The following is a 16,147-nucleotide window of genomic DNA, read 5'->3' on the forward strand; positions in this document are numbered from 1 at the left end:
GTGTTATGGAGCTGACCAAACCCCCTCTAAATACATTACCCAGACCCTAACTCATTTATTTTAGTCAGTGAAAAGTGTAAAGTGCTGTGTTCCTGATGTGATTCAATTGGTCCATGACAAGGTTTAAGCAAAACACACTTTATTCTTACAATACAGTGAAAATACAGAGAAAAGAATTGGTTTAACTTTAACTCTGTTAAAATACTTAATGAGATATTACATTATTTAACTCCTAATCATCAACTCTTTCAATGTAACAAGATCCCATAAGCACACACTTGGCACTGACAAATTCAGCAAAACAGGTTTTTCTCACTTGCAATCTCTGTTCCAGTCCAGGAGGTAGAAACACGAAAAGAAACACTCCAGCAGCAGTGAGAGAACTCAAAGTTTTTATGCAGCAGAGAGAGAGACAATGTTGTATCTATCAACTTCAACAGCCAACTCCAAACTCCAAAGATAGACAAAGCAAAATCCTGGTGTATATCTGAGCCAGACATCCACTCATTCATGGTTCTTTTGGCTAATTTAAGGAAAAATACTCTTGAAATTCAAAACTGTTTACTTGTTGCTACTGAAGCAGGTAGTCTGTCATCAGTGGTGACACCTCCTTATCCTTATGAGAGAAATAGCAAAGAGCAAATCTCTCTTAAAGGCACAGTACCTTCACATTAGTAAGTGTGCAATTAGCATGAAATTTGGAATTGCTGTTGATAGTGAGGAGCGTGGTCACTGGTCAGCATAGGCAGGTTTGACCGAAGGGTCTGTTTCCATGCTGTATATCTGTATGACTCTATGACTCTAACATTTATCAGATGGTAAATTGGTAGAGCAATGGCTGATGGCATTTAACCTGGATAAGTGCAAGCGAGTACATTTTGGGAGTTCTAATAAGGGAAGGATTTACACAATCATTTGTGTCTTAATTAATCTCACTATACTTCCTTTAAAAGATTCCCACTTTCTAAATGTAGATGTAAAAGCAAGTAACTGCTTCCAGTTAATGTTTGCCAGATCTAATTGACGACTGCTTCTGAAATAGGACTTCCCCAACTTAGACAGAACTTTTTCACGACAGTGAACACTTTCCATAATGACATTGACACCTACAGAGTTATGGCCAGTCTGCAAAAAATGCTTGCTCACTGCTACATTAACCATTGGGCCAGATACATTTCCTTAGATTATGTCTTGCATTGCCCTTCTTGACGAGGACAAATTAAATGACCTAATGAGGAGCAAAACGATTTTGATGTACAAGTCCCAAAATCGCTGAAAGTGTCAGCAGAAGCAGACTGGATTGGGAAGAAGACATATGGGATGTTGCCTTCATAAGCTGAGGCATTAAATATTGAAGCAAGGAAGTCATCTACCAACCTTAGAAAACATTGGTTGGCCACAGATGGAAAACTACCTGCAGTTCTGGTTTCCTATTGGTCATTTGAGTCGCCATGCCTTTTTGTTCAAAAGCTGCTTTCTTGCGGCCGCATCATTAGAGACATCAGAGGAGTGAGCAGGACATTTGATAATTGCCAATTGAGAGGGAAGTTGAATCGGACTGAGGGGATTAGCAGCACAGGCAGCATTGAGGATAGGGGTTCATTGTTAAAGTACAGATTAGAGACAGCCCAGGGAATCCCTTGTAAATTCAATCTGTAAGCCTCTCTTGTTTCGTCCCTGAAATCGTACTCTTTGGTAGTCTGGAATAAAAAAACCTCTTACAGTTTAGTCTAATTTTAATCATCCCCTTTATTTACCAATAGCATCACTGTTACAATATCACAGTGGAGGAGAATAATTCACGAGGGAAGTTATTTGATACAAAGTTTCATTTCGAGATCGGAATTAAACACAGTTATTAATTTCACAAACGAGCAGCCGTGAATGCTATCACTTGATGTCCTGGTGATACAGATTCACTGATGTTCAGGCAAATATTCTCAATTGTCTTACCCTCCTTGCCTCTCTATTTCCCAGTGTGCAGCAAATGGCTTCTATAATTCAACATTACATTGTCATCTAAATGTTTCAGGCTAAGATTTAATGCTCTGTACTTTTTCACTACCATATCCATAAGACCATAGGACATAAGAGCAGGAAATCGGCCATTCAGCCCATCAAGTAAACTCTGCCATTCAATCCTGCCTGATAACTGTCCCAAACCCATTCTCCACTTTCTCCCCGTTACACTTGATCGGTACATACGCAGTGGTCAGTTTCTTTAAATGGTCATTTTTAGATGGTAAACTTCGCACATTTGATGTATTTAAATAAAATATTCGAAAATATTTAAAATAGTAAAATAAATCTTCCAGTTTGTTCATCCAGCCAGTTCCAGATAAATGTGCAGAAATATACGTACATTGTTACATCCCAACCAGAGGTAAAATAAAAAGGTAAAAGACTAAGATTAGCTTTGAAGAAAACCTTTATTTAGAATTCCTCTCTGACGCTCTTCAGCATTCCTGTAATTCAGGAGATCCACCTCGTCCAAGTCGGGTCATGCATTCCAAGGGAATTGCTTTTTCACTCCTACATTGCAGCCACCATTTAAATATTGGGTTTCCATGATCAGTGTCCAGGTCAGGACCAGGAGCTTCTTTTCAAACATTCGTTGGTGAGGGGAAAGCTCCTGATGTGTTGTCCAAAGTTCCCATTTCTGTGTCATCACAGATTGAACAAAATCTGTTTGAATATTTCTCTTTTAAAGCAGTCAGCTGTAACGTCCTTTAATTCACTGGGTCTGATTCACTTGCATTATTCTCAGGTATAATAGCACAGGGGTTTGTTACATTCTGGAATTTATAATCCTGAGGATTGTCCCCAAATTCAAAAGAGGTGAATTCAAAAGGCTCTGGGGATCATGCAAGTGTCACAATGGATTCACTTTTTTTAAACATTCATTCTGGGAATAAGGGCTTCTCTGGCTAAGTCAGCATTTAAAATCCATCCATAATTAACGGGAGTTAGCTGCCTTATTGAACTGCTGCAGTTCATTTGTGGAGGTGCAACCACTGTGCTGCAAGACAGAGAGTCTCAGAGCCAGTGAAATGGATGGTGAGCTTGGAGAGGAACCTGAGGGAAAGGAACCTGATTTTCTGAGTGAACCTGATCTTTTGTGAGTTAGTCTGGATCACTCTAAAATATCAACAAGCAACCTTGTATCAAAATTGCTTCACAATAACAGCTACAGTATTTGCTCAGTGTTGACCTGGACTTTGGAAATGGCCTCAACAAAGACACCCAATCCAACCAACACTCTTCACAAATACCGGACACTTGTGCCTAAATGGGGAAAGCTGTTCCACAGAGTAATCAAGGTAGATCCTGACAGAATCAAACTCACAAGGCATACCCATCGCCTGGTGTTCGAGAAACTCATCATAGATAAGATCTGAGGAGGGGCCATAGTGAGGAAGGAATGACCCTGCAGGACCATAAGCTCAAACATGATGAAGAGTCAAGAAGTGTGGTGCTGGAAAAGCACAGCATCCAAGGAGCAGCGGAGTCGATGTTTTGGACATAAGCCCTTCTTCAGGAATGTGGGGCGGGCCTTAAAGGAGCTGAGAGATAATTGAGAGGAAGGGTGGGGCTGGGAGGATGGTAGCTAGGAAGGCGACAGGTTGATGAAGGTGAAGGGCGATGGTGGTGGGTCAGGCTGAAGGTGGAGCAGACGAGCAAAAAGGAAGATGGAAAGATACGATGATTCAAGAGGGCACTGCTAAGTCGGAGGGTTGGGTCTGGGATAAGGTTCCGAGGGGAGATTTGGAAACTAGTGAGGTTCGATGTTGATGTCATGTGGTTGGTGGATCTGATGGCAGATGATGAAGCTTTCTTCCACCAGTTAGAGTCATAGAGTCATAGAGGTGTACAGCATGGAAACAGACCCTTCGGTCCAAGCAGTCCATGTCGACCATATCTGGACCAAAGGGTCTGTTTCCACCTGCCAGCACCTAGCCCATATCCCTACAAAACCTTCCTATTCATATACCCATCCAAACTCCTTTTAGATGTTGCAATTATAACAGACTCCAACTCTTCCTATGGCAACTCATTCCATACACGTAACCCCCTCTCTGTGAAACTTTTGCCCCATAGTTCTCCTTTCGATCAATCACCTCTCACCCCAAACTTATGCCCTCTAGTTCTGGTCTCCCCCACCCCAGGGAAAAGACTTTGCCGATTTACCTCATCCATGCCTCTCATTATTTTGTAAACCTCAATAAGGTCACACCACAGCATCTGACACTCTAGGGAAAACAGCCCCTACCTGTTCAGACTCACCCGAAAGCTAAAGTCCTTCAACCCTTACAACAACATCTTTGTCAATGCTTTCTGTACTCTTTCAAGATTCAGAACATGTTTCTGATAGGAAGGAGATCAGAATTGCACGCAATATTTCAACAGTGGCCTAACCAATGCCCTGTACAGCCACAACATGACCTCCCAACTCCTATATTCAATGCTCTGACCGATAGAGAAAACACACACCAAACGCCTTCTTCACTATCCTATCTACCTGTGACTCCACTTTCAATGAGCAATGAACTTGCACTCCCAGGTCTCTTTGTACAACAGCACACCCGGAGACCTGACTATTAAATGTATGAGTCCTGCTAAGATTTGCTTTCACAAAATGCAGCACCTCACATTTGTCTGAATAAAACTCCATCTGCCACTTCTCAGCCCATTGGCCCATCTTATCAAGATCCTGTTGTAATCTGAGGTAACGCTCTTCGTTTCCACTACACCTCCAATTTTGGTGTCATCTGCAAACTTACTAACTGCAACTCTCATGCTCGCATTTGAAATATTTGTGTAAATGACAAAAAGTAGAGGTCAACCCAGCACCGATCCTTGTGGCACTCCAATAGTCACAGGCCTCCTGTCTGAAAAACAATCCTCCACCACCTGCTTCTCTCTTCTACCTTTGAGCCAGTTCTGTATCCAAATGGCTAGTTCTCCCTGTATTGCGTGAGTTCTAACCTTGCTAATCAGTCTCGCATGGGGAACCTTGTCGAATGCCTTACTGAAGTCCATATGTATCACATCTACTGCTCTGCCCTCATAAACCCTGATTGTTACTTCTTCAAAAAACTCAATCAAGTTTGTGAGACATGTTTTCCCAAGCACAAAACCAACTTGACTATCTCTAATCTGTCCTTGACTTTCCAAATACATGTACATCCTTTCACTCAGGATTCCCTCCAACAACTTGCCCATCATCGACATCAGGCTCACTGGTCTATAGTTGCCTGGCTTGTCCTTACCACCCGTCTTAAAAAGTGGCACCACATTAGCCAACCTCCAGTCATCTAGAACCTCACCTGTGATTATCGATGGTACAAATATCTCAGCAAGAGGCCCTGCAATCACTTCTCTAGATTTCCACAGAGTTCTAGTTTACACCTGATCAAGTCCTGTTGATTTAGCAACCTTTATGCATTTCAAGACATCCAGCACTTCCTCCTCTGGCATATGGACATTTTTTTAAGATGTCATCATCTACTTTCCTACAGTCTATATCTTCCATATCCTTTTCCACAATAAATACTGATGCAAAACACTCACTTAGTATCTCCCTGTTCTTGGGTGACTGTGATTTGGCGGTGAAGGAGGCAAGTCCTTGACGGAGTAGGGGGGGATTTGAAGTATTTGAAGTGGTCAGCCACAGGGTGGTGCATGTGTCTGAGATGTTCTCTCAAACGATCTGTGAGTTGTCGTCCTGTCTCCCCGGTGTAGGTGCAGGTGCAAAGGAATGGAAGGTGCTGGGAGTTGGTAGTGTTGGCAGGGGGTGTGGGCCTAATGAGAGTCACAGAGGGTATGATCTCTGCAGAATGTTGAAAGGGATGGGAGGGAAAGATATCATTGGTGCTGGGGTCTGAATGAAGGTGATGGAAATGGGCGAAGATGATGCCTTCTATCCGAAGATTGGGAGGGTGGAAGGTGAGCTCCGGGGGGAGCGGGGTTGGGGGGGGCGGGGGTTCTATTGTTTTGAAGTTGACGGCATGCACTGTAACTTTAAGAGAGTGAAAGCTATTTAACATCTGTCATGTCACCATGTGTCCTGGAAAATATAAAGATGTGTAATTTGACTGTTTCCTGTATAGCTGAGTTATTTTGCAGCAGAATGGATTTAATCAATCAGAGTAAATAATGCCTCAACATACGAAAAGCCAATCAAATTTCAATTATACTGTTGTGACAACATCTAACCAATGAGAAGGTCCGATGTTTAGTGTGTAAAACCTTGGCATTTGGGATAGTAATTCAGAGAAATAGTACCTTCTGTCACTGACAGACTGCCATTTAAAACAACCTCTAAATGGTGGCTTACTTTTCATATGAAAACTCTGTGCAGCAGAAGATGGAAGATGACCCAGGGAGATCTATAGTCAGAAGAGGATTGGCACCACTGTCTGGTTTTGAAAATTGATTTGTTATAAATTTAATAGGGCCTTTGTTGGATCAGGATATTATTTATAGATGGGGAGGTAGATCACAAACATTTAATAAAAAGGAGCCTTTGGGTTGTAAGTAGGTGTTGTTAAATGTTCATTTTAGAGTTATTGTTTCTTGACATAGTGGAATTTCAGTCATTCACTAACACTCACATTTTAACAGATTCCAAAGCAAGGTCAGCTTTTCTATGTGTTTGGTTTCATGAGCAGAAGGGTTTGTGCCATGTCGTAAGATTATCCTTATTGCAGTTGGAGGAGTGGGGTTCAAGAATGGAGGTGCCAGAAGTGGAGGAAATGCCCTGGAGGACTTTGTTGACCACGTCAGAGGTGAAGTTGTGGCACTTGAGGTAGGGGGACATCTGGGATGTTCTGGAGTGGAATTTCTCATCCTCGGAGCAGATGCAGTGGAGACAAAGGAATTGGGAGAAAAGGGTCGAGTTTTTACAGGAATGGGGTTGGGAGGAAGTACAGTCCAGGTAGCTGTCGGAGTCCGTGCATTTGAAGCTGACGTCAAATTTAGTCGGTCACTGAAAATGGAGATGGAGATGTTTAGGACGGGGAGAGAGGTGTCTGAGATGTTTCCTGTCAGGATGAAAGGTGTCCAACCTCTTCGTCATTAATGTAGGAAAGTAAAAGGTGGGGAATGGTGTTAGTGTAAGTACAGGAGATGGACTATTCCATGTACCTGATGAAAAGGCAGGTATAGCTGGAGCCCATATGAATGCCGATGGTCACCCGTTTGGTCTGAAGGAATTCGATTCGAAGGAGAAATTTAAGGTGAGGATCACTTCAGGCAATTGAATGAGTGTGTTGGTAGATTGGTCCTGGTTGGGTTGGCTAGTGAGGAAGAAACGTTTGGCTTCGAGGATATGCTCATGGCGGCTGGATGTGGACATGGCCTGGACATCCATGGTGAAGATGAGGTATTGGAGGTCGGGCAACCAAAAATCATGGAAGAGGTGTAGTCCGTGGGAGCTGTTCCAAATGTATCGTGACAGGAGGAAGGTCGTCAGTGTGTCGGTGGTAGAGGAGGTAATTCAGGGTTTGGAGGCCTTCATCATGGACGATGCATATGTGTACAGGGACTGAACGCCCATGATGAAGATGAGGCATTGGGCCTGGGGAACTGAAAATCATGGAGGAGGTGGAGTGCATGGGTGGTTCCCCAAATGTAATGCGAGAGTGGAAGGGTATTGGCTGGGTTGACGTGACAGGAAATAACGGAGGTCTTGGTAGCTTTCATCATGGGCGAAGGATGTGGATAGGGACCAGATGGATGTCCATGGTGTAGATGAGGCATTGGAAGTCAGGGAAACGTAAGTCATGGAGGAGGTGGAGGGCATGGGTGATGTACCAAATGAATTGTGACAGTGGAAGTGTAGTGGGAGTGTCATTGGGAGAGGAAGTGATGTATGTGGTTGGAGGCCATCATCAATGTAGATGGATGAATACAGTGACTGGACGTTCGTGATGAAGATGAGGAATTGGGTGCTGGGGACCAGAAAATCATGGAGGAGGTGGAGGGCATCGGTTGATGGGAGAGGATGAAATGGAGGGCTTGGAGACCTTTGTCACGGTGAATGGATGTGTAGAGTGACTGGATGCACTGTGTCGGTGAAAGTTTCAGAGAAAATCACCAGGACACATGCTCTAAACAACCCCATCACCCTGTGGCCGACCACTTCAACGCCCCCTCCCACTCCGCCAAGGACATGGACCTTCTCCACTCCCAAATCCTAGCCACCCGATACCTGGAGGAAGAGCATCTCATCATCCACCGTGGGACCCTGCAACCGCTTCGAATCAATGTCGATTCCATCAGTTTCCTCATTTCCCCTAACCGCACCTTATCCCATCATCCAAGAGTCCAACCCGGCAACCCAGATGAACACATCCCTATCTAACCACCCTCTTTCCCACCCATCCGCTGCCACCCTCTGCTCTGACCTCCCACCATGACCCGCCACCTTCATCCCCATCGCGTTCCTAGCTACCTTCCCCCCTACCCTCACCCCACCCCTCTGATTTATCTCTCAGCCCCCTTTCTTTCCCCCAACCAACATTCCTGATGAAGAGCTTATGTTGACTTTATGCTCCTTGGATGCTGCCTGACCGGCTGTGCTTTTCCAGCACTAAAGGTTTTGACTCTGATCTCCATCACCTGCAGTCCTCACTTTCTCCAACACAGTGTGGGCTGGAGGCGGGCGGCTCCCTCCCCACGGACTAGCACCTTGAGCACCACTGCCAAACCAAGATTGAGATTTCCTTGCTCCTCACAAAGGTATCTCTTGGTCAGTGATAATTGCTTTGAATTGGCACCAAATTATTGCTTTGTAAATATAAGCCTCGTCAGAATTTGGAAAGACCTTGGGTCCTGACACACACTCATGAGGGATTTTACAGTGAACACTAAATATAGATATCAGAATAACTTCTGGCAGTGATGACAAAGACTGCCTCCATTACTTTAGTGTCCAAACCCAACTGATATCTGAAGGAAGTCTTGAGGAAAACCTAAAGGAAACCTCCGACAATCTGACCAACAAGTTTCAACACATCAAATATTTCTCCAAACATCTCTTGAAAGTTGGAATGCTCCTTGCTGAAGTATTCCATGTCCTTAGTCATTTACAAAGTTCTGCAGACAAGTGCTTGTTAATCATCAACTAAAACCTAAATTAAATGATGTACAGCTGACCCTGAGAAATGGATGGAGCACACACATGACATGGGACCTTCAAATACAATACTCGATCATGGATTGATTTTTACTTTGCTTGAGATTTCTTTTCCTTCTTCGATTCACTTGCATTTGTTGTTTTCTTTCTCATGAGAAGCCTCGATGTTGTGATGAAGCTTCATTTTGTCTTGCTTCTCCTGGCGACAACTTTATCCCTGTGGCAGAATAAGAAATTCAGATACTACTAATATTGAATTGCAATAAATACAAATGGCATTGCACAGTTCAGTTTCTGGTAAATGGAGGGGTTTCGCAATGCCAAAGGGAGATGATCAGATTTTCTCTTGTTGAAAAAACTCATTGCCTGGCACCGGTTGCAAGAATTTTACTTGCCACTTGTTAGCCCAAACACACATATTGTCCAGGTCTTGCTGCACTTGGACATGGACTGCACTTCAGTATCTGAGGAGTCACAAATGGGGCTAAACATTTTGCGATCATCAGGGAACAAACATAATCTCTTCAAACATCATAATGAAGGGAGGGACCATAGACCAAGCAGCTGAAGGTGGTTGGGTTCATGACATTTATTCAATTCTACTGAATTCTTCATTTTAAAAGTAAAACAATTAGCAAACAGAGTTTTCCAAAAGATGAGTCACAGAGCTCCAAATGTTTCAGACAAACCTTTGTAACAGCAAAGTTCTGGCTGTCAACTTGCTAGCAGCATCTCTGTTCTCTCTGTTCTCTTTCTGCACTCAGTCCTAAAGAACCCGAGAAAATGAAGTTCAGTGCAATTCTCATTCTGTGAATGAAACTGTGCAGCCACAAGTCCCCACCTTGCAATCCTGCTGGGATACCTAATCTTACAGGGATACTCATTGTGAGAGTGAAGCTTCCTTGCTGTTGTTATGGTTTCCCTCAGTCAGTTTAAGGACATCTTGTTGGGAGGTTTGGGCTCACACTGCTGAGTTCATTTAAGTCACAATGACAGAATGGCTACGGTATAAAAACGGGTTTCCAATTTGTGATGGGAACGTTGACATTTTCCAAGCCCCAAACCTTGCTCCTGAATGTTTTGAACATTCCAATCCCTTCTAGATTTTGAGCGAGTAGGGAGCCAATAATGTGGAGTAAACATCTTGCTGGAACAAGGGAATTCTACTCTTAATTTTCACCCTTAGAACAAATAGTGTCCATACAACAGCACAGCCAGCAATGATGCTATCTGGTTGAATCCAATGACTGAAGAGGAAAAGGGCACGACTTTTAAGGACAAAGCAGATGGCTGGTTGTTTGCAGGGCAATAGCTACGTATCTGAGAGTCGGGTTGTCCGACCATCAAGTAAGTAGATTCTAATAATCAAACTAGTTAGGAGCTGTAAAATTGTAAATGTAGCCAAAATAACTTTAATCAGACCACTCAATTCAGCATCAATCTTACTGGGAGCACGATATTGATAATATTGCTTGTTTTGACATGCAGAACATATAATACAAGATAACCATATAGAGACATACCGTTCGTTGAGGGCAGCCTTCTGTCTCATATATTTCTCGTGATGATGTTGCCATTGGGCACAGTTCCTTCATGATGGCCACTCAGGGAATCAAAGGAAGGACCTGAGAGAGAGATGACTAACTATCAGAAATCAGGTTCAGGAATCCAATTACCTGTGAAGAATGATATGGAAGGTTTACACATGTCAATAAATACAATAATTCCACCTCTCAACAACTTCATTTTCAGTGAAGATGTGTGTCTAAGTTTGTGAGGTGGAAGTGGGTACTGCAGATGCTGGAGGTCAGAGTCAAGATTAGAGAAGTGCGGGAAAAGAACAGCTGCTCAGGCAGCCTCCGAGAGCAGGAAAATCAATGATTTGGGCAAAAGCTCTTCATCAGGAATGGGGCTGGGATCCTCGTGCTGGAGAGATAAATGGGTAGGTTTGAGGCTGGGGAGGAAGTTAGCTGAGAGTGCAATAGGTGGATGGAGGTGTTGGTAAAGGTGATAGGTCGGAGAGGAGGGTAGAGTGGATTGTGGGAAGGAAGATTGAGAGGTGAGACAGGTCATGAGGACGGTGCTGAGCTGGAAGGTTGGAACTGGTGTCAGGTGGGGGGAGGGGAAATAAGGAACCTGGTAAAATCGACCTGGATGCCATGGGGATGATGGGTCCTGAGGCAGAAGATAAGGCGTTCTTCTTCCAGGCATCAGGTCATGAAGAAGTGGGGATGGAGGAGGCCCAGGACCTGCATGTCTTTAGCAGAGAGGGAGGGGGAGTTGTCATGTTTGGCCACGGGGTGGTGGGGTTTGATAGGTGCAGGTGTCCCAGAAATGTTCTCTGAGGTGCGTTGTGAGAAGGGGTCCGGTCTCTTCAATGTAGACTCGACCACATCGGAAGCAACAGATACAATAAATGATATGTGTGGAAGTCCAGGTGCAATTTGATGGATGTGGAAGGCTCCTTTGGGGCCTTGGATGGAGGTTGGGGATGCTGGAGGTATGGATACCTGGAGAAAGAACGTCTCATCTGTATGTACAAAAGACATGATGAGCACACTTCTGATATATGTAAATCTCTTTTTCCAATGTAGTGAAATGTGAGTCATCATGACATTGTGAATTTTAGCTTACATTTGACTAATCTAAAAAAAATGTTCACTGATAGACTTCAATAAGGCGGCAGGCACATGAATTGAAAGAGGCCATGACAAACCGTTCACTGTCGATCTTCTCGGAATCTATTTGTTGACGATGACATTATTCTTCAACCTCTCTTCAAATAGCCTCTTCAGATCGTTCAATGAATCACATTTAAACCTAGAAAGATGAGTCAGTAAGAAATCATGATGGTGTCGCTCAGCTTTCATCATTTTAACTGATCGTAAAGCCAAGTGCCTCCAGTTTATCAGTTGACACATCTATTGTGATGTTTGATATCACCGTGATACACATTAAGGTGGGGTCACATGCATTGTGATGGTACAGTCTGCACCCTCAGTTAAATGACTCACATGGTGATGATATTTCATCTGGCAACACTTGACCTTTCATTATAATTGAACAACAAAATTTTCGTAAAAGAATATAATTGCGCAATGGTGGTCAAATGCTCGGAAATTGGATGGAATATGGAACATAAAAAACAATGAAATGAAAGGAAAATGAATGTACGTTTGAGTACAATAGAGAGCTGACTAAAAGCAAAAGACATAAAAAATGTAGCTACTAAAACAAAATGCATGAACAGTCCAACAGAAAATGGGTCAGGGAGTTAATAGTGTAAAATAAGGAGCTGATGGATTCTCAGGGGAATGTAGCACAAACAGCCAAGTTTCAGATATCAAGACAGGCTCTACCGTAATGAGGGTGTACCAAGCGATCGGTTGTGTTAGGGGACTGTTTATCAAAGACGTTTCCGCGCACAACAGCGCAAAATCTGAATGGTGTGTTGCCTCCCTTGTGTCGGCACCAAGGATGTCTCAGAGAGGGTGCAGAATGTTCTCAAAGAGGGGAAGGACCAGCAGGGGGTCATTGTACACATTGTAACTAACAACATAGGAAGGGAAAAGGATGAAATTCTGGAAGGAGAATATAGAGAGTTGGGCAGGAATTTAAAAAGGAGGTCCTCAAGGCTAGAAGAATCTGGATTACTCCCGGTGCTTTGAGCTAGTGAGGTTAGGAATAGAAAAGAATCGAGCAGATCTAACAATTGAAGTTCTAAATTGCAGGGAGACTAATTTTGATGGTGTGAGGCAAAACTTTCAAAAGCTAATTGAGAGAAGATATTCGTAGGTGAAAGGAGAAGTGGAAAATGGGAAGCTTTCAAAAATGAGATAAAGAGAGTCCAGAGACAGTATATTTCTGTTAGGGTGAAAGGACAGGCTTTTAGCTGCAGGGACTGCTGGACGACGAGAGTAGTTAAGAGTATGATTAAACAAAAAAAGGGGGACTCGGCAATATGGCGGTGATTCTGTAGAACTGCTGTGGACAGCTCTGCTTTACAGCCAAGGCATACTGGTGTCTTTTGCCAAAACATGGCCAACTTATGTGGTGGAATTATTAGTTTAAAACCTGACAGAACACATAGTTGTTTATATTTGGGAGTGGGAAGGATGCCAAAGGGGAAAGGATTGAGTAAACAGCAGCAGGGAGAACACTCCCCTGCAGCACCAGGCATACCAGAGACAGCAGCAACAGCAGACTCTCCAGACACCCCCCTTACCCTCCCCCACCAGGGATGTGACAGACTCACAGGAATCTGCTGCAGCGATGGAGAGATTGGCCTTGAACGTTGGGGCTGCAATTGAGGAGATCCGTGGGGAGATTCGTGCCCAGATCCAACCGATCGTGTCCATGCTGCAGAAGCATGAGCAGGAGATCCAGGGTCTTGGGGAGCGGCTGGAGGAATTGGAGGTTTGAACTCAGGCCTCAGAAGCTGCAATGGACTCCTCATCCAGTTGGATCCAGGTGCTGGAGCGAGATGTGTGGGCCTTACGAGACTGTATCGAAGACCTCGAAAATCAAGTTCGGAGAATGCATCTCCGAATGGTCGTGCTCTCTGAAGGTGAGGAAGGTGAGCAGCCAGTCAGCTTCTTTGAAAGCTGGCTGCCAAAGTACTATGGCCTTCACATCGAGTCCAGCAGGCTGCAGATTGAAAGGGCTTATCGGGTTAGAGTGCACAGGTCACGGCCGGTGCAGTGCCCCTGCCCATTCTAGTACATTTCCACTCAAATAAGGAGAAGCAAAAAGTGATAGAAGCTTCTAGATTACTGGGAAATGATCCACAGGCACTGCTGTATAAGAGTTCAAAAATCATGTTTTTCCAGGATTTCTCAGCAACTTTAATTTGAAAGAGGAAGTTCTTCGATGAAGTTCTCCATAATAAGTACTTTTCTGGAAAGGAGAAAGATTCTTGGAATAAGTTGTTTCTTTTCTTTTAATAACTGGATTTTCTGATGGGATAGTTTGTGGTCTCACCCTATTTTTTATTTGTTCTGTTTCTCTTTTAGTCACAAGTAGGGGTGACATGAAGCCCGGGATGGGTGGAGTGTTCGTCCTGACTTTGGCTTTTTTCTGGTCATTTCAGGAGCATTTCCTAGTTTCTGTTTGGCTTAAGGCTGGGGCACAGTCCGGGTTTGAAGGAGTTGTGAAGAAGGGGATGGGGAGGGGGAGGGCTCCTATGGTCAGGGAGAAGTGTCTTCCATTCAAGGTTTTGTAGTTGGTTTTCTTTGTAGTTTTTCGGTGGTAAGAGATGTTTATACTTCTGATAGAGTAGTTTTTGTATATATAATTCTTTGACTCTATGAGTCCTTACGTGCTTGTGCACAATACTTTTTAAGCAAGGTTCTCCCTCCCAAGGGTTCAAGGGTCTCTGAAAGGGGATATGGCTAAGTGTCTTATTAAGTGGTGCACCTGGAACATCAAGAGAGATCATTCATCTGCTAAAAGTTAAAAAGTCCTTTCTAGCCTTAAGAAGGAAAGGGTTAATATCGCTTTGTTGCAGGAAACCCACTTTGATGATGGGGGACACTTGAAATTCCAACAGCGGGGTTATGACCAGATATTCTTTGCATCCTTTCCTAATAAAAGTAGGGGAGTGTCGGTACTTATCCAGAAAATCTTCCGTTCACATTATTAGAGCAGGTGAAAGATGAGCAGGGATGGTTTGTGATAGCTAAAATCCTGATACATGGGGAGGAATATGGCATTTGAAATGCCTACTGTCCTCCGGCGCATCCCCTCAAATTTTTGATGAGTGATTTCTCTAAGCTGAGTGCTATTGGAATACGGCACATTATTATAGCGGGGGATTTGAATTGTGTTTTGGATCCGACATTGGACAGGATGCTTTGTGGGCCCCCAAATATTTCTTCGCAGGCCAAGCAAGGAGTTGGGGCTGGTGGATATGTGGAGATGTCTTCACCCTCCTGCAAGGGACAGCACCTTTTTTTTAAACCCCCATAAATGTCACATGAGGATTGATCTTTTTCTGGCTCCCTCGGTCCTTCTGGATTTGATTATGGGTTGTACAATTGGGAACATAGCTATCTCAGATCATGCGGTGGAACACTTGGAGGTGAAGGCCAAGAGTGAGGGGCTAGGTTTGCGGAACAAGCATTTGGATTATTTTCTCGCTAAAGATTCGAAATTTGTGGAATACTTTTAGAAGGAGTTTCAGGAATTCCTGACTATCAACTCAGGCGGGGCCTTCGGTGACTAAGCTACAGCGGATCACGGCCCTCTCAGGGGTAATCTTGCAACAGGCCTCTTTCCTTAAGCCCGATACAGAGAGGTTGTTGCTACGTTCCACAAGCACCCTTACGGTTAGTGCCCTCTATCGCCTGCTGGGTGGCAGGGCCTGCCAGCATATTAACTGGTTATGTGAGGTGTGGGAGCAAGAGCTGTGAGTGGAGATCTCCTCTGAAACATGGGAGAAAATGTGAGAGAATCCTCGCAAGATCTCAATCTGTAATAGGACATACGCTACGCAGTTAAAAGTTCTGCATAGGGTCCATCTGGCACTATAGAGTCTGGCGCAGTTTAATAAAGGAGTATCTTCAGTGTGCCCCAAATGTAAAATAAGTGTAGGTACTCTTACCCATTGCTTCTGGACATGCCACAGGCTCCATGTTTATTGGAGTGCTGTGGTGGGAGAGATCGGGAGGGTGATGTCAAAGTTGACTGATATCTCTCCTCTTAGGTCTACTGAATTTACCACCTTTAGATGGGCATGTGAAGTAACTGTTTAATATTCTTGCATACTGTGCACGGAAGAATATTCTGATGAACTGAGTGTCTGAGAACCTGCCGGGTTTGCTGGGATGGCAGAAATTAATTATGGAGCACATTCTCTTGGACTTTTTTACAAACATGGTGCACCACACACCAGACCATTTTTAGGAAACATGACAGCCCTGCTTGAGTTATTTGGATGTCGATTTGTCAGTTATCTTAACCAAGGCACTTGTTTAACCAGGATGGGTCGGTTTGTCAAGCCTTGGACCC

The sequence above is a fragment of the Hemiscyllium ocellatum genome, chromosome 1 (genome assembly GCF_020745735.1).
Source record: "Hemiscyllium ocellatum isolate sHemOce1 chromosome 1, sHemOce1.pat.X.cur, whole genome shotgun sequence".
Lineage (NCBI taxonomy): Eukaryota > Metazoa > Chordata > Chondrichthyes > Orectolobiformes > Hemiscylliidae > Hemiscyllium > Hemiscyllium ocellatum.